Source organism: Scyliorhinus canicula, chromosome 4 (assembly GCF_902713615.1).
Source record: "Scyliorhinus canicula chromosome 4, sScyCan1.1, whole genome shotgun sequence".
NCBI lineage: Eukaryota > Metazoa > Chordata > Chondrichthyes > Carcharhiniformes > Scyliorhinidae > Scyliorhinus > Scyliorhinus canicula.
The window spans coordinates 164,851,540-164,871,077 of NC_052149.1; positions in this window are offsets into that span (position 1 = coordinate 164,851,540).

Sequence of the window (19,538 nt, forward strand, 5' to 3'; positions counted from 1 at the left end):
GAAAGGGGTTCCACTCCCTGAATGTTCAACTCATGTGGGACCTCCACCTCAGATCATGCACTTGTGTATCAGCTACATCCTGGGACACTGAGACACCCCTGGCATTTTCGAGGACCACCTTAGGATAACGGGTTGGCACTTGGGGTATATGGGATACCTGCTAGCTCCTGGCTGATGATGCCAGTGCAGAGGCCGGAGGCTGAGGTGGAAACCTGACATAATGAGGCCCCAGTTGCCATCCATGCTGTCATTGAGTTGTGCATCGGACTGCTGAAAATGCGGTTCCGATGCCTGGACCGCTCTGGTGGTGCCCTGCAGTACACACCCCAGAGGGACCCCCGCTTTGTGGTGGTCTGTTGAGCCCTCCACAACCTGGAACAGCAGAGGTGCAACATGCTGGAGGAGGAGGAACCTGTAGCCGCATCTGAGGAGGGGGATGAGAAGGAGGAGTGGGCAGACCAGGAGGGGATGAAGAACCTGGGAGGACCTGCAGGAGTAGCCAGAGGATGGGGGACAGGTGGCAGCGGAGGACCAGGGAAGACCTCATCCTCACCCAATTCTCATAGGACGAGGTTTTGTCTGTCAGCTCACACCCTCCCATCGCCTCCCATTCCCCTCCTTCTTGCCCCCATTCCCCTCCTTCCCCCCATCGCCCTCCGTCCTGCCCCCAGCATTATCCGATGCTCGCCACCCCCAACCCACCCCCACTCCACCCCCTGCCCCCGGTTACACTGTTCCATCTGTGTAACATCTTTCCAGGGTGATGAACTTGTCAACACGGTCGGCAAGTCAATACACAAGGTAGGAGAGTGATGATCACGCGCTGTGAGGTAGTGTAGCCACCTGGATTGGCCACTTCCTCACACAAAATGGAAGAACGCAAAGGTTACAGGGAAAAATGGACAGTTGCAAAGAGACAAGCAGTTTGCAGAATCCCCTGTGTGTTCTGGCTGCTAAAGAAACCAGACAGCATTGTAACTAACAAGCTGCACATATTAAGTGAGTGGTTCCCGGTGATTCCCAGGCACAATGGACACAACAGTTAACTGCAATCGCTACATTCTATAGAAGGTCAGACTTCTCGTCACCAAAGGGAGTCTGAAACAATAAGCCCCAAGGACCGCCCAGTGATCAAGGAAAAGCCCCGTTATTGGGGAAATTCAAATCAATCGATTGGGAAGAGACCCAATCGATTGCAAGTTTATAGAGGGTCCGCCCAGAAGGGAGCGAAGCCCCTGGGACCTATAAAAGTCAGGTCCCAGGACTGATTCTTTCTTCTTGACCAGCCGGCCCTCCCAGCAGAACACCTTTGCAGCAGAAGACCTTGAGAAGGAGAGGCCTGGTCAGCAGCCGCCATCAAGTAAGTGTCATACAATGCACGCTACGAGGGTAGACACTCCTGACCCCTTTAGTCCACACCAACTGGAAGCCTGCAGATCCAGGACAAAGCAAGAGGCCATTGTTCCCTGATCCGGCAGTTCCCTTATTCCAGATAAGTATTGGCCTATTAGTGGTAGGAATAGTTTAGTCTTAGTATTATATGCATGAGTAGTAAATAACTGTTCTATACTAAACATGTCTTGTTTTGAACTTACTAACTGGTGTATTGAGTCATTGATCTGAACTTGAACTTGAATCTTTGGTGGTATCATAACGATACCTGGCGACTCGAGAGCTAAGGAATAAAACAGAGCCAATTGAGTGTTAAGCACACTCACCCAGAATGAGCAACAGTAAGCTCTGGTACTCCTCAGTTTATGCCAAAGTCTTACTCCTCTCTCTCTGCTGTCAGCGGGTTCACACCCATCCTCTAAACGAGGTCTGCGTCAGGGGCATTTGATCTTGGACCACTATGGCCGGGGTGGGGTGAGCGGAGGGCAACAGGGGGTGTGGGGTGTGTAGGCAGGCCGGTTGTGAAGATTACTGTGACAGAGGCTTTGCATGTATCAGGTGTATTCCCCCAAGCTATAGATATTGCCCCCCATGCTGTGCTTAATCAGTGATCCTTAATCTTCTTGATCTTACGTGGTCTACTGCTACGTCTGGGGGTGTCCGCAGGATGCACACCAAAGGTGGATGGAGGTAGCCTGCTGCTTTTCATGCCCTGTGGCATTTGATGCAGTTGTGTATAGGCTGCATCATTGAGCACATTAATGTGTGCTCCGGTAGGGTCTTCAAGTTTGAATTCAAGGTTATCGAAAATGTTTGTCCCTATAAGATTTTGGCTATGTAGAATGTAAACCTGTGTGAGGTGACATTTCTGTAGCATACTGGAATTATGATAATACCCGACACCCGAATAATTGCTTAATCGTGAGCTTGACAAGAGCCTATCACAGGAGTGAGAGAAAGGTGCTAAATATATGAATGCTAGAGTTTGTCACTCAAAATGGATACTTTTATGGCAACATCAATGAAAAACAACTCTGAGCAATCTGCAATTTTAACTCAATATTCCTTAAAATTACCCAATGTTTTGCCATTTGTGATGACATTTATATGCTGTGCCTCAGATTCAGGAAGATTTGTCGCACCTATGAAGTGCTTGGGCGGGAATCCGATTTTCTGGTGCAGCAGCGGGATTCTCCATCCCAGCAGCCGGCCAAAGGGATTTTTCCATTATGGCCACCCCTATGCCATTGGGAAATCCGCGGACGTGAGTGCGTTGCCGACGCAGTGGAGGACCCTGCCGACGGAGAATTCAGCCCCTTTTCTTTGACCGATACATCTTTACAAAGTCATTCCACTTTAAGTATGAATCACAGTTTTTCCCTCGAGTTGGACGTGGCATTGTGAATCAATTAGCACTTGCACAATTTATGCAGTTTTGAAACTATCTGACAATGATGAGGCTCATGTTGATCAAACTGTTGCGTGTAGCATTCAATTGTTCTGTGTTTGATCATGTGAGTCTGTTATCTATTGATACTCACTGTAGTTGACTGGTTAAGCCTGGGTCAGAGAAGGGAAAACAAACAGTAGAAGTTGCCGGAAGCATGAAGCAGACATTTTAAAATGCTGTAAACCCTTCTTGCACATATATAAGCTGCTGTGTCATCTTTGCATCGCTCCAAGATATAAAATCAGCAACACGGAAGACTCGGTCCATAATTCTTGCACTTGAGTTATTGGGCAAGCTTTGTCTACACCCCTTAGTCTGAGGGTGCATTCCTGTGTAACCTCTTTAAATCTAAATGACATACTTCATTTGCATTGCACAGGTCTTTGTTTTTTCCAAGGTTAAATCCCTAAGTCATGGAATTAAAGTCTTTTCAATTAATTGGTCACAAATTAGTTTGTTGGGTTAGTGTGTCAAATTTACAGTTAGACAGCAATTACCACAATGCTGCCACAAATTGTTTTATGGAATTTTCCTAGCATCACCAGCAGGATGTCATTCAATAATCACACTTTTCTTTGGCCCAAAGTATTCTTTGAAACCATATCACTACATCAAATATAGATGTATCTGCTGTGAGCTGCTCTAATATTCGCTGGCCTTCTACCCTGAGACGAGTACTATGTTCATGAAGATCACTGCTTTATCCAGACTGTCCATTCGTGTAGTCAGTAAGTATGTCTTGAGTCGCGAAATCCTCGGATCCCATGTCATGGGTGCATCTCCTGGTGAAGAAAGAAATGGTGCTGAAACTGATAAATTTAAACTTTTCTCCATCATTCTTATCTCACTTTGCTGTAGATTCTATATCTTGGAGCATTTCAGGAAGGTGGAAGGGGAATGAGGGGGTGTTCAGGGAAGGTGAGGGGCGGGGGTCACAAACGGTGGGGGCCTGGGGGCGGGTTGGGAGAAAGATCGGGGCACCCTTCCAAAATGATTCGCCAGCAGGAAATGACTCTAAGTGTAGCCTCAGTGGAGTGAAATTTCCCGGTGCCAAAAAAACCGGCAAGGTGCCATTGAATAGTGGGGTGTTTCTCGGTGCTGCAGTCATCGAGAAACACCCCGCTAAACTCGCTTCAAACCGGACATAGAAACTCTTTGGTTGAATCACGCCCTACAGCTCTTCACTTCCAGCAACTTCTAGTTTGTTTATGTTTTTCTCAGTTCTCACCCATCCTTAGCTAATCAAGCTCAGTAAGCATCAATAGGAAACAGACTCACATAGACTCACAGAAACAGACTCACAGATGGGCTGGTTTAGCACAGGGCTAAAGAGCTGGCTTTTAAGGCAGGCCAGCAGCACGGTTCAATTCCCGCACCAGCCTCCCCGAACAGGCGCCGGAATGTGGCGACTAGGGGCTTTTCACAGTAACTTCATTTGAAGCCTACTCGTGACAATAAGCAATTTTCACATAATCAAACACAGAAAAAAATGAACACTACAGATGGCCATGGATGTATGTTTTCTGCCTGCGCCACTGGATGATTTGGAGACCATTCAGCGCCCAAATTTATTGGCCCTCATCTGATGGGGGTTTGATTTCTGTTCTAACCTCCATTCTCTGTCTCACTTAAGTCCAAATTTTTTCCTATGCTTTTCCTTTATGAACAAGACAAAGATCAAGGCTGCTCTGAGACATCCCCTCATCCTTCTTCTATGCTAAAATGTCTTCTCTTTATCTTCCCTACATCACCATCAGAGAGTAATTGATTCAGCACAGTCTTCTACTGAAGCTTATTCATTTCCAGATCTCCAAATCATGCAACTCGTCATTTTCCTCAGTCTTTCCAGCCTCCTATTCATCAGGGATTTGAAACTTTAGGTTTGGCATCACTTAGTCACTCCTTCCTAGCTCAACACATCTACTTTATGAATGCTGCCTTTTATTTCAAGGGGGATGGAGTATAAAAGTAACAAGTTGTTTCTGCAACTGTACCAGATACGAGTGAGGCCACATTTAGAATAATGTGTACAGTTTTGGTCCTTATTTAAGGAAAGAAATAGGGCGCGATTCTGCGCCCCCCACGCCGGGTGGGAGAATAGCGGGAGGGCCTCCCAACATTTTTCACGCCTTCCCGCTATTCTCCCCCCCCCACGCCCAACCCACGCCACGAATCGGCAACGGCGAGCGGCGATTCTCCGAGGCCGATGGGCCGAGCGGCCGGGCCTTCACGCCCGTTTCACCACGGCAGCAAACACACCTGCTCGCTGCCATCGTGAAACGGGCGCCAGATGCCCATTTGGGGCATCTAGAGGCCCGATTTGGACGGGAGCACCACGATTGTGCTCGGGAGGGGACAGGTCCGCGATCGGTGCCCACCGATCATCGGGCCAGCATCCAAAACGGACGCACTCTTTCCCCTCCACCGCCCGGCAAGATCAAGCCGCTACACCTTGCCAGGCGGTGGTGGAGAAAGACGGCACCGCGCATGCGCGGGTGCGTGCCGTCTACGCGATGAAGTCATCTGCGCATGCGCAGATTGGAACCGGCAACCAGCGCATGCGCGGTTGACTTCACATTCTGGGCGCGACGAGGTTGCGGCCGGGAAAGACGGAGGCCCGCTCCTAGCCCCCCGGGTGGGGGTGAATTAGGTGCGGGGAGTGGGCTCCGAGGCCGTCGTGAACCTCGGCCGTGTTCACGACGGCCTCAACGAATTCGGCCCCCTGCGGAGAATTCCCCCCGTAGGGCGGGATTCTCTGGCCACATTCGCCCGGTGACCGGAGAATCCATTCCATAGTATCATTGGAGGCAGTGCAGAAGAGGTTTACTAGGATGATCCCGGGCATGGAGGGACTGCCATATAAGGAAAGATTAAACAGGTTGAGTCTGTACTCCTTGGAGTTCAGAAGAATGAGAGGCGATATGATTAAAACATTTAAGTTTCTTGGAGGGTTAGACAGGATAAATGTTGGGAGGAGGTTTCCACTCATGGGAGAGTGTAGGATCAGAGGGCAAAGTTGCAGAATGAGGGAGTGCTCAATTAAGATGGATTGGAGGAAGTATTTATTTTCTCAAAATGTGCTGAATCTTTGGAATTCTTTACCCCAGGAAGTTGTGGAGGCCGAGTCCTTGAACATTTTCGAGGCTGAGATCGATAGGTTTTTAATCGGTTGGGGAATTAAGGGTTACGGAGACAAGACAGGAAGGGGACTTTGTGAGTGTTAGATCAGCCATGATCTTATTAAATGGCAGAGTAGACTAGAAGGGCTGAATGGCCTACTCCTGTTTCTATTTATTATGGTCTTATGTTCTTTACTTCAATCTGTGCTATAGGCCTTGGCTCTTAACTGTTGTTCCTGAATTAAAAAGCAAATTTAAAAATATTCCTTTCCTCGGCACAGATGTTAAAATTAAAGAAATAAACTGCAATGTACAACATAGAAAATCGGGCAGGGTGTGTCAGGAGCAGTCAAGCTGCTACTACTGGAGTTGAATTTTACTCCAGTGGCTCTTAGATGTTGGTTAACAGGCATGAATTATTTTCACTTGTTATGCATGATTCCCACTGGAAGATATGCCAAATCCTGCACCTCAAAAGGAATCTTCCCCCTGCCGAGGAGCTTGCTATATGGTGTTTTCTATTTTAAGTATTTTGCAATAGAAATGTTGTATTATGTTGACTCCAAGCCAGCATGTCAAAAGTACTCCAGAACTAATTTTAGTACATTATATAATCTTTAGCCTATATAAATCTTAAATATATCCTTAAACGCAGAACTATCGATTGCAAATTGCAATGACGAGTGGGTTAGATTTGCCTCATATCCACACAACCCGATGCAAATGAAAAAAAACATATAAGTCATATATGTATTGGTGAAACAGATATCTGATATAAAATCTACCAATCTGTTATTGAATTTCTGGTACATTTCTGAAGAAGATAGAGTAAGCTGATGGGATCCGATGGGAAACACAAGGGCAATCAATACAAGATAAAACTGCAAATAGTGGAAATGCACAGTATGTCAGTAACTATCTGTCAAACAAAAAAATAGGGTATAGCATCTGTGGCCTGTGTCTTTTAAAACATCAGTTGCTCATTCAATGTAATAAAACTGTTTGCTAGCTTATTTGGATGATGCAACCTTTTTATAGGCATAAGCCTGAGCCAGCATGGAATTAGTAGATGTAAGAACTCGATTGCAATAATTTTTTGTGATGCTTATTTATTAAAGCTTCCATAAATTCACATGCCGTGAGTTGATTTTAGACAGTATTATCTTTTTGCTGCACAACAGATTCAATAATAAGAAAGAAAGAATGTCTTGCAGTCGGACAGCCCCGGTCCTTTCGAGGACCACCCCAGGATGGTCGCTTGGCTCTTGGAGGATAAGGGGTACCCGCTGAGGACCTGGCTAATGGCGCCAGTACGGAGGCCCAATACAAAGAGGCCCATGTGGCCACCCGCACTATCACTGAGCGGTGCATTGGACTGCTTGAAATGTGGTTCCGATGCCTCAACCTCTCTGGAGGTGCACTGAGGTATACCCCCCCAGAAGGTCTCCCGTTTCGTGGTGGTCTGGTGTGTCCGTCTGCTGTGCCCTTCACAATCCGGCACAGCAGCGGGGAGACATGCTGGAGGTGGAGGGGGAAAAACATGTGGCCACCTCCAAGGAGGAGGGCGAGGAGACGCCAGACCAGGAGGGACTGGAGGATGAGCCCAGGGAGGACCCGCAGGACCAGCTGCAGGATGGAGGACAGGCGGCAGCAAGGGTCTGGCAAGCCCAGAGGGCCCTGGCGGCTCTCATCCTCGCCCACTTCACATAGGACGTGGCATTGTCCCTATTCTCACAACCTCCCCCCCTTTTCCCTTTTCCTGAGCCCCCTCCCTTCCTCCCACTCCATCCTAACCTGCACATCTTTGGATCTTTGGTTTGTGGGAGGAAACCGGAGCACCCGGAGGAAACCCACGCAGACACGGGGAGAACATGCAGACTCCACACAGACAGAGACCCAAGCCGAGAATCGAAGCTGGGACCCTGGAGCGGTGAAGCAACTGTGCTAACCACTGTGCTACCGTGGGGCCAGCCAGACTTGATGATCCCGACAGCGGGGCGGGGGGGGGGGGGGGGGGGGGGGGGGGAAATCTGGTCCTTAGTATCGTTGGGAACATCAACAGGCCATGGTTTGCTGGAGGTAAATTTGAATCTTACCATTTGCAATATCCCCTTTCTTAAAACATGTTTTATTAAGCTTTTGCAATTACTGTAATCTTAGTATTTATTACGCTGGAACAATTAAATTGCAAATACCTCAACAAGCATGCAAGTAATGACTTGAGAAACATTTTAAAGATTGCTATGTTGTTTCCTCTTCAAATATTTGACTGTGGTATTTACAGTTTTTGGCCACATCAATAGATGGTAAAAGTGGATCTTTTGCCGACTTCACGCCATCAAAATTAAGTGAATCAGCTCTAAGGACTTTGAATTCGTGAGAGAAACAAAATCTCAGAGTACCTAATTATCCTCGCCTGACTGCATGCCTTTCCAATATCTACTTTAAGGCAAAATATTGGCCCAGGTTTTTTGGTAAAAGCAATGGTAAAGCTATCAGATCTTGTCGTTGATGAGTGAATTTGATATTAAGGTTCAGCATCCACGGTTACTTGCCCAATTAAAGGTGGAATTCAGAATGTTGCTGGCTTGCTGCCCAAGTTGCACTGATCCTCCAGAAGCTTGACTATTCAGCATTGAAACACATGGTATGGCCTGAAGTTGCTCTAGGTACATGAGAGATACCCGCTAAACTGACAAGAAAATGTAAGAGCTTGTCCATTGCTGTGTAAGTAATCTTTTAACAGCTTGGTAAGTCTTAGTTTCTCTGCCACGGAAAAATGAAGCATGAAGTCGCTCATTCCTTCAGATTTTAATTGTTGTTAGAGACTTTTTTTTTGTTTAATGAGGATTTTTAACATTTCCTTTGTTTATTTTCTATCTTGCCTTTCTCATCTTTCTTTCCTTCCCTTAATTTGCTTTGTCTACCTGATTATTGAATTAAATATGCTAACCTAGACTTCCTGCTTCAGACTCTGCACGCTTGATTGAAGATTTTTCATTTTGATTGGTTCAGGAGATAAACAGTTACTTTCCCCAACCATTGAGCATCAAAATGGCTTCCCAATTACCATTCATTCCTGTGCAAAACACGACAGAATATCTATGGGTAAGTGTAAGCGCAATGAACGATTGCTGCCATTTGCACTGACTGAAAACTCCAGGCCATTGAGAAAAGTAGGAAAATCAGGCTCAGTTTTGCTTGCACTGGGCTGCATTGAATCTAAATGACCATGCAAGCCAGGCTTGTCAGCTCTGTTTCTGACTGAGAACCACGGGACCTGAGCATCCAAATGAGCATTTATAGGTTCGTGGTTGTGATCTTGAAGTCGTACTTTATCAGTTATGATGTGACCTTTTGTAGCATATATTCAATTCCAGAACATCATTCCAAGGCTACTATTGCAGTTTTCTTTTCTTTGCCAGGTCTTGGGAGTACCCTGGCCATTGACCAATGTTTTCTTTGGCATGACACTCTGGATTCCTCGCCTGGCAAAAGATTCCTGCACTGAAACTTCTGGCAAACAGTGCAAGGCCTGTCAGACAGCTGGTATTGATTTAGAGCCTGTGTTAGAGTCTACACTATGTTCCTTCAACCATGTTTTCAGACCGTTCACAGTGGGAACTTTACATCAGAACCGATTTACCAATGTAAGCTATCCCTGAAGGAAGATGTAAAACCCAGGCTTTCCATTTTTTTTCATGGGTGGCATTGTGTAGTTGTCAGCGACCATTACATTCGGAAAGTTGACATGTTGAACAAGTCCCAGGATATTTCTCTCATTTGTTCCCATTAAAAACCTGCCCAGATGTTGCAATGCCACGTTAAAATACTACCCCAATGTTTTACATTCCTTTGTTCCATATTTGCTTTTAGTTGTTTTAAGATCAGGTGTGGTTAGTTCAATTGAAATGAATAGTCATAGCAGGTAGAAAATTAAATAAAAACATCCCCACAGCCCTGCTAAATATTTTTTGATACATTTTTAAAAAACCTTTTTCCAAAGAAGCTACCATCAACCATTCCAAACTGTTTTCCTTGTGTGATTCTGGGATGTGATTTTTGTTTGATAAATGAGGAGCTCATTAACAGCAATTATCAATTCACGTTTCACGCCAATTAATGTTTTCCAACACAATTTCCACATATATGCAATGTGCTATCCCTAATAGCTTTATCAGTTCCTTCACTTTGTGAGAACAGGCATTGATACAACTGTCCCTTTCAAAACAAAATTAAGTCTAAGAACATTAAGTTACTTTGAAATTTGCCTTGGTGAGATTATGTTATCTTGAACAAAATTAAGCAAGATACTTATTCAAATCTTATTCTGGAAATTGAGTAAAATTGAGTAAAATGTGTCTGATCTAAGACTATTTAGGTAAAAGAATGATTAAAATCGACTTTAATCTTCTTTAGCGATCACTTGCTAATGTGTATGATTGTCCACCTAAGAAACTCTGTGTTGCTGGCCATAGGTTCTCCGGGTCCTTGCGTGGCTGATGAGCCCGATCCTCGAGCCGTATCTCTGACCACACACTTGGCAGGCATTTCCAGGAGGTGCAATTGGTCCTTGGACACGAGATCACGAGTATTCCTTTCTCAGGCTCCTTTTTTAGATCTCCTCTTACCGTCGGGTGTTCTCAAAGAATTGTGTCCCTTCAATCAGTGGATTCCCCCAAGTAGGTCTTATCTGAGCAAAGGTCTCCCAGACATTGATTTCTATGTTGCATTTCTTGAGGTAAGCCTTCAAGATGTCTTTAAAGCACTTACTTTGTCCTCCTCTTGTTCAGGAGCCTTCCTTGAGCTTTGGCAGTCGGGACTCCGGCATCTTAAGCATATGGTTGGCCCATCAGAGTATGCTTCGGATGATCATGGCCTCGATACTGGTGCTCTTGGCTCCTTCAAGGATGCTGATATTCGTACACCTGTCCTCTCAGCTGATGCAGAGTATCTGTCTCAGACAGCATTGATGGTACCTTCTGGTGCCTTGAGGTGGAGTCCAAGTTTCTGAGCTGTATAGGGGTGCAGGGAGGACAACTGCTTTGTACATGAGGATCTTGGTTTCAGCACGAATGTCGCAGGATTTAATACTATGTTGGGTCTCCACATCAATGTCATCCTTAGATGAGAGTTGACTCCCCAAGAAGGGAAAATGTTCCACGTTTGGGAGGGTTTCTCCATTGATCTTGATGGTTGGCGAGACTGGAGCTTGTCCTGGGGCAGGTTGGTAAAGGACTTGAGTCTTCTTGAGGTTGAGGCTAGGACCGATTCTTCAAAATGCTTTTATGAAGGTGTCAAACATGGCTTGGAGATTCTCTTCTAAGAGTGCGGAGATGGCAATGTCATCCATATATTGAAGTTCCACGAGCAATGATAGTGTCGTTTTCTTCTTGGATTTCAACCAATTGAGGTGTCCACTCCACTGGGAAGCTTGTTCTTCACAACGTGAAGGACTGTGGCGATGAAGATGAAGAAAAGGGTGGGGGTTATGACACACCCCTGTTTGATTGCAGTCTTGATCACAAAGGCCCGTATTTCCGTAGTTGAGTGCCGTTGCCGATGTCTTGTCATGGAAGAGTGGGAGGATGTCTCTGGACAACCAGCCTTTGACAGGGTGTTTCATAGCACTTCCCAATTGACTGAGTCTGGAGCCTTCGTCAGATCAATGAAGGCCACGTAGAATGGTTAATGTTGCTCCTTGCAAATCTCTTGAAGCTGTCAAGTGGTGAAAATCATGTGCATTGTTCCATGGTTTGGTCGGAAGCCACACTGGCTTTCCAGAAGGATTTCTTCAGAGATTGGAGAAGGCAGATTGGAGAGGATTTGGGAGATGGTCTTCCCGCGATGGAGAGTAGTTCCCACAGTCCGCTTTGTCTCCATTCTTCAAGGTGGTGGCAATGATGGCATCCCTGAGGTCAGAAGGGCTTTCTTCTCTCTCCCAGATTTTCAGGATCAGCTGATGGAGCTGATGGATGATCTCTTCTTCTCCAAGTTTGAAAGTCTCTGCTGGAAAACCAAAAATGCTGGAAAAACTCAACAGGTCTGACAGCATCTGTGGAGAGAGAAACAAAGTTTGCGTATTAATTCTGTCTGACTCTTCAGAGTTAAAGAGAGGGAGAAATGTGATGGTTTTATACTATTTAAGAAGGGGTAGATCAGGTGGAGAAAAAGAGGCCAGTGATATGTGGGCGGTAGGAGGCTTTTCCGTTCTTCATGTGTTTAATGGTGGCTTCGACTTCATCTTCGCCTAGGTGGGAGTCCAAGATCATCTTTGATGGGGAGTTTTTTTTTTTTAATTTAGAGTACCCAATTAATTTTTTCCAATTAAGGGGCAATTTAGCGTGTTCAATCCACCTACCTTGCACATCTTTGGGTTGTGGGGGCGAAACCCACGCAAACACGGGGAGAATGTGCAAACTCCACACGGACAGTGACCCAGAGCCGGGATCGAACCTGGGACCTCAGCGCCGTGAGACTGCAGTGCTAACCCACTGAGCCACCATGCTGCCCATCTTTGATGGGGAGTTGGGGGATTTCCTTGAACATGCCCTGATGATTTTATCAAGGTTTGGGAGTTCGTTAAAGTGTTCTATCCATGAAAGCTGACGTTTTCTCAGTCACACGGACAGTGACCCAGAGCCGGGATCGAACCTGGGACCTCAGCGCCATGAGGCGGTTGTGCTAACCACTAGGCCACCGTGCTGCCCTTGATTATTATTATTAAGATACAAATATAATGCTGGAAATCTGAAGTAAAAAACGAAAATGTTGGAAAAACTCAACAAGTCTGACAGCATTTGTGGAGAGAGAAACAAAGTTTACTTTCCAATTCCGTCTGACTCCTCAGAGTTAAAGAAAGGGAGAAATGTGGTCGTGTTATACTATTTAAGAGGGGGTGGATCAGGTGGAGAAAAAGAGGCCAGTGATATGTGGGTAATAGGAGAGATTTGACAAAGATGTCATGGGCACAAGGCACAAGATATTATATAAGCACCTGCTGAAGCCTGTTTTCTGTAAATTGCTTTTCCTCGAATAGGTCACAAACCTGAGACCAGACGCTACAACTTGAGGGGTACCTTCCCACATCAAACATGGCTTCCCTGGAGTCTCTCCCATTCTTACCGCCCGCCATAAGTGTGTTGGAGGAATTTGCTGGTTAGTAATCGACCTGCTTGGCCATATTAAAAATACACAATCCATGGCCATCAAGCTCCGGAGTGGGTGCAAACCAGGGGCTTTAAATTCAGAGGCAGCATGGCTGCCTACTTCACTACGAGACCTACCAATATCCTTCAAAATCAGGACAACTTGTCAATGTAAGTGAGAGAAAATAGATTGCTGTAATGTTATAATTACTCGGTGATGGGTTATCCGAATAGTTTTGAATGCTGGTTCTATATTCATAGTTTTGACAATGCTGCAAGTTTGCAAAGTTACAGGGGTAAATGTCTACATATTCTTGGGCACAAGGGTAATGATTCACGATGACCCCATGCCTGGTCCATTGAGACAGGTATCACATAAAATTTGTGCTCGCTCCTCAATTGAATGATTTCAGCATGCAACCCAGTGCCACACATGCTGCTGGCTAGCTGCCTGCTCAAACGAGGGCCAAACAGGGTGCGTGGCTTGTAGCCTACATCTCTTAAAGGCAGCCGGTTCCAATTGAAGGGAAAATACACTCATTATACAGGAGCTGCTGGTGACCAGTGGCTACAAGGAAAAGTACAGACGATCGAGCAAAAGAAGGACTCCCATATTTTACGATTTAGCGCTGGGGACATTAATAATGAAGGAGAGGAGAGGAGCTGTGTATCCATGGGGGCCAGGAGGCAGTGCCACCAAAATTTCAATGACCTCACATGGGTATCACAGTCAACGAATACATGCTATCTCCTGCCCACTATATCTCCTGCACCGCACCCCCATCACTCACCCATTAACAATCAGGAGTAATGCTGAACATAGAAATAACTCCATTTCAGCCTCACACACATACCAATGCTGCCAGCCTCACATCCACCTTTCACTATTTTGACTTGATGCCAGCTGTTCAGCCCTGGAATGTACAACAGTCAAATTCATTGCAACGCATACTGACATTCGTTCCTTTCTCTTGTAGATTAAGGTGACCCAAAACAGAGAGGAGCAGAGCAGGACCACTGAGGGGCAGGTATGCCTGTATCACCTGACCTCATGAGAGGAGACTCTGCTCTTCATCATGGAGCCAGGTTGTCAGATCCCATTGCATCTGGCATCACTGAGACTATGCAAGATGATGGCATGTTCCTCCTTTATGTCCCTTCTCAAATCCCACTTTGCCCTTATCCTGCTATCTGTCATGAAGCAAGATCTGCATATGGTGTGACTATGAATTTCTTGCTTTCAGTCTCATCGGGTTTCCCTCACCCTCTTTTGGTATTTCAGATCTGGCCAACCACTGCTGCATCACCAGAATGGCAAGAGCTGCTATAGACTACCGAGGAAGAAACACTTGACCTAACAATTGTAACCAGCTCAAATACTGGCAGGTGTGTACCTTTGACTGTATAGAGCGGGGATCCACAGATGTCTGGCCCATCACAGACCCATCAGCGGTCTGCAGTAATGCTTGGGGAGAGGACAGTTTATAGGCCAGTTCCCCAGAAGATGAGGTTCTGGAAATGTTCTGCTGCAGAGAACTGAGGTGATAGCTTTGATGGGGTAACGTACAAGAGATCACTGATGAGCCCTCACAAGAACCAGGAAGCCTCGTCTAAAAATTAGAGCCTAATCTTTCTGGAGTCAAATGATGAAACGCTTCTGCACCCAAAGAGCGGTACGAGTCCGGAACTTTCCAGATGCTAGATTGATTGTTTATTTTAATCTGACATTGTTAGATTTAATGTAGCCAAAGGTATCAGGCAAAAAGGGGTAAAGGCAGATAAATAGAGTTAGTTTGCAAATCTGACAGTATCTCATTAAATGACAGAACAGGTTTGAGAGGCTAAATGGCCTGCCCCTGGTTCTATGTTCCTACATCTGGATGCTTGGTGCATTTGCAAGTCTGCCAGGCAGCCAGTTGTCACTCCCAAGGATCATGGAAGAGTCTGACTCCAACTTGGCATGAGGCTTTTTGAAGAGTTTGGAGCCCATCCTTCCAAGGTGGAAACTGTGGCCAAGACCATGACAACACCGTGAAGCCAACTGTCATGCAACTTCTGGTTACTGCTGTCACAGGTTCCATTGCAGTACAGCCAGAAGCCACCTAATGTCTGGATGTCTGGGTGCTGTTGTGGTGAGGCTCAGACTCTGGTCATGAGATCCATACTTGTCATCGTGCAGGCCCCGACTGTTGCTATCCTAACTGTAGACACCAGTTCATAAAAGGGCTTGCAGGCTTTCACCGCAGTCCAACATATTACTAGGATTTCTGAGGCACCGCCTCTGCAGGGAGGGGGGAGGGAGTGGTGGTGGGTGGGTGTGTCTCTATAAAGCATGAACATGTTGAGCTCTTTTCCGATGGTAACACTGTTGCACCCGCTGTTACCACTCAGCCAATGTCCCTTTGTTGTTGCCTCACAGTCAGCCAGCCCAGGCTGCTGTCATCCATGTGGAGGTGGTGCAGTCCAAAGTTGGTTCCACATGATCTAGAGCTGATCAATGGGCTTCTGGAGCCTTCCATTAGCCAGGCTGCAGTCACTAGGCTAACACTGCATTAGAGCACTAGGCCAGGCAAAGGCACCCCCAAGACTAGTACTAAAGGGATGCACAATGGTGAATAGTTCAATTTAGGATGCATTCTTTTGATGCGTTGTTGGATAAACAAAATATTTTTTTTGTTGGTGTCTTTAATTTCAGAACTTTAGCCAAGGTGATGTTGTGATGGGACACAGCAGATTAATGGCAAGGTTGAGAATTGTGGAGCAATTGGTCATTTTAAATTTGAGATTCCTCTGGAAGTGACTTCTGAATGGTGGTGACAGAGGTTGTGCCCTCATCACATCAGTGCTGTGCAAAACTAGTCAAGCTACTCATCATGAACTTGGACACCCACGCTGGAAAGTATTGTTACTCCCAACTGGCCCAGGTAGAGGACTGGTTATTTCAGGATACCAATGCTTTGCTTTACAATCTTCTCTGAAGTGGCATGGCACTTTGTGTTCACATGGACAGGTGGCGGGAGTCATGGTCAGATGGATATAGGCTCACCGATATCACCAAGCAGCCGGTCTCTGATCTGTAGTGGTAGCCCAAAGGCACTTGAAATGGCAGACATCCTCAAGCTGAAGGCTTTGTGGCTTCACTCAGGCAGTGACATGATGTTCCACCATTGGTCACACAAGAGCTATATGTTGATCGATTGATAGCCCTTGTAGTCCTGGTACATCTCTGAGTTTAAATGTGGCACCAACAGAGCCACATGCATACAGTCAATGGGTCTCTGCACCATTGGGAATCCCATCATCCTGGCAAGCCACATGACCGCCCTTTATTTGTGGGCTATTACAATTCCAGAGCAGACCCCAACTGTGGCTAGGATTCTGGACCGAAACCCTAATATTTTGTAGCCATGCTGGCCACGCAAAATGGACACTGAGCCAAACTAAAATGGAGGACAGCAGGGAAAGCCTGTTTAGTGAGAACAGACAGCCTGCTCTCAACTAATTAGCATTTTGCAAGCAGCAAACCAGTTTTCTGGCCAGGTGCAGATCTCCAAGCCAAAGGTGTTAATGGCAAAGCGCTTAACATCCTGATGAGGCGGCCCAGATCCAGACACACACAATGGCAACATTTCCATCTCAATGTAGCACTTAATTGGTGGAGCAGACAGGATGGCACCAGAGTAACGAATATCGAAACCACCCCCCAACATCGAGGGAAGCCCCGCATTGGAGGATTTCGAAGGTAGCCGTTTGGAAACGTTCCAATCGGTACCGAAAGGTAGAGCCCGCCTAGAAGGGGGCAAGGACATTAGAGAGGGGTATAAAAGCAAATTCCCCACAGAGCCCGGTCTGTTAAACCCGTGCTCCGGCTCTGACTGACATCTTGCATCCTGACTCCAGCCGTTGAGCACCAGCCGCCGAAACCGTAAGTTCAACGCTCGCTACGCGATCCAAGCCCACTAGACTCCCAAGTACCAGAACGCTTGCTGAAGGCTGCAGTGCCAGACCAGGACGAAGGCCTCGTTCTCTGACCTTGCCTGTTCCTGTTAGATAAGTATTCTGTTTGCTTAAGTTTAGTTATAGCTTAGTCTCTTAGTGTGTGCATGAGTATTTATTATAACTGTATAATAAATATTGATCGTTTGAACTTTACTAATCGGTGTATCGTCTTTATTACTTTGAACTTGACCTTGGAATACTTGTGACGTTGCCTATACGGCAACTGGCGACTCCAGAGCTAAATAATTACATAGAACAGAGCCTAGTAGTGTTAAGCACACGTCGAACTCGGAGGCGTGTTAATACACTCCAATAAACGCGTTTTACGCCCATAGTAAAACGTGCAACATTTAGTGGCGACATCCGCCGGGACCCTGTTGTAAGTGGAAACACCACAGTGTCCAGGACCCTGAAATTTGAATTAGAACTCCAAATTGCAGAGAAAGAAAGAGATCACAAGTATTCAAGGTGTTCAAAATAATAAGCAAAATTCGGAAGTGTGTTTAGTGCATGCGTACTAACAGGGCTGTAAGGTAAAACTGAAAGCTTTTTGTTGCGACAAACTTTCGGTAGTTTTGTGATCGGAAAATAGCGTAAGCCGTACCCTTTTCTCGAAACACCACCCCAGCAACCCCCTGTTCCAAATTATAAAAAGAGAGTCTGAGGAAATGGCCATGCAGGCAATGGAACGTCTGATGGATCCAACAAAGTTTGTGGTCGCAGCGACCAGCAGCAGTAGCAGAGTAGGCCAGTGTCCCACGTGGGAGCTGGAACTCCGCAAATATTTGCAGGGAAAGGGATGGCCCCTTTGGAAAGAGTTTTGTGCAAATGAGGAGACAGGTCCCGGGAGTATAGGTCATACTTGGTGGGAGAACCTCTCTCAAATACACAAAAAGAACCTAGGTAAAGCACGCAAGCCGATGGCGATTGTGTCCTGTTTGGCACAGTTGCGAGGCGCAGAGGAGGTCATCAGGACGCTCCGGACAGATTTAGAAGAGAGGAATAGGATGAGTAAGGTCGATGTCAGGGACATCGAGAAAGAAAACCTGGAATTAAAAGGGAAGTTGGCAGAGAAGGATAGAGAGGTGGATGATGCCAAGAGGGCTCATCAGTCTTGTCTAGCTCATCTGAGCAGTTCCCAGACCCAGTATGAGAAAGCCTATCAGGACGTGCAACGTGCCGTTCTGATAAGACAGGAATCGGAAAAGCAGGTGGAGGCATTGCAGAGGCAATGTTCCGATCTCAAAGCAGCTTTGAGAGCACTCCATGCTGCAACAACCGAACAAAGACAAAGCACAGTTGACCACGCGAAATGCAGGAAACAGATTGCGGAATTGCAATCTCTGCTTTCGGTGCAGAATGGCTTCCAAAGCACCTTTGGAGCTCAGTTAGATGGGGAAAATGCCCCAGATTGGCAGGAATTAAGCGAGACAGCGCAGCGTTATGTTCAGGGAACATGTGCGCCCGCAGCTCAGCAGAAACGACAGGCACCCCAACCCCCCACAGCTCAGACCATAACCGCACCCATGAATCCCGTAACCACGCAGAGAAAAGCCGAATCAGAAGGCGCCCCAGACATAACTTACACCACCCCTTTAACAGTAACCCAGCTAAGGGACGCTTGTGAAAAGATCACTCCGTTCCTCCCCACCGCAGACCCCCACCAGTTTTTCGCTAAAGTAAACAGCAGGCTACCATGTACGGCCTGGATGAGAGAGAGCAGGTTAAGCTCACCGTGCTGAGCTTAGACCAGAGCGTAGTAGCAGCCCTCCCCGACCCACAGAACGTGGCAGGAGGCAGCCTAGAGGAGATGCACACTGCCATTTTAGATGCCATCGGGTACAATAGAGGTGACCCCGTAGAAGGATTGAATAAGTGCAGGCAGAAAAGATCCGAACACCCCACAGCATTCGCAGGAAGGCTGTGGATTCATTTCAGCGCAGTTTTCGGACAGCTAGATAGAGCGCATTTAACCCGCGAAAACATGGTTAAGTAGACGCGCACAATTATCTCACACGCAACAGAAGCAGGACAGAGCGCTTGCAATAGCTATGACCCCTCAGAAGAGGCCCATAACGAAAAATGGGTCCTGAAAAGATTGTCCCGCGCTTGGGAGCAATCGCTTCAGGGAAAAGGAAAAGTTAGATCCCCAGAAGAGGCTCAGGCTGCTGCAGATATCCAAGCAGTCAGAGAGCACCAGAAGCCCGCATGGGTAAATGAAGGCAAGAGCAGCCCTCAACAGAAAGGACAGGAATGCTATAACTGTGGACAGTTAGGGCATTGGGCAAAAGAGTGTAATGCACCCCAGCGATCTCAGAGAGGCCAGCAGACAGGCACTCTGAACCGCAGTAAGGCAAAACCCATCCACAATGTGATAGTACAGTCAGGACCCACCAATGTGGACGAGACGAACTGACGGTGTTCGGGCTC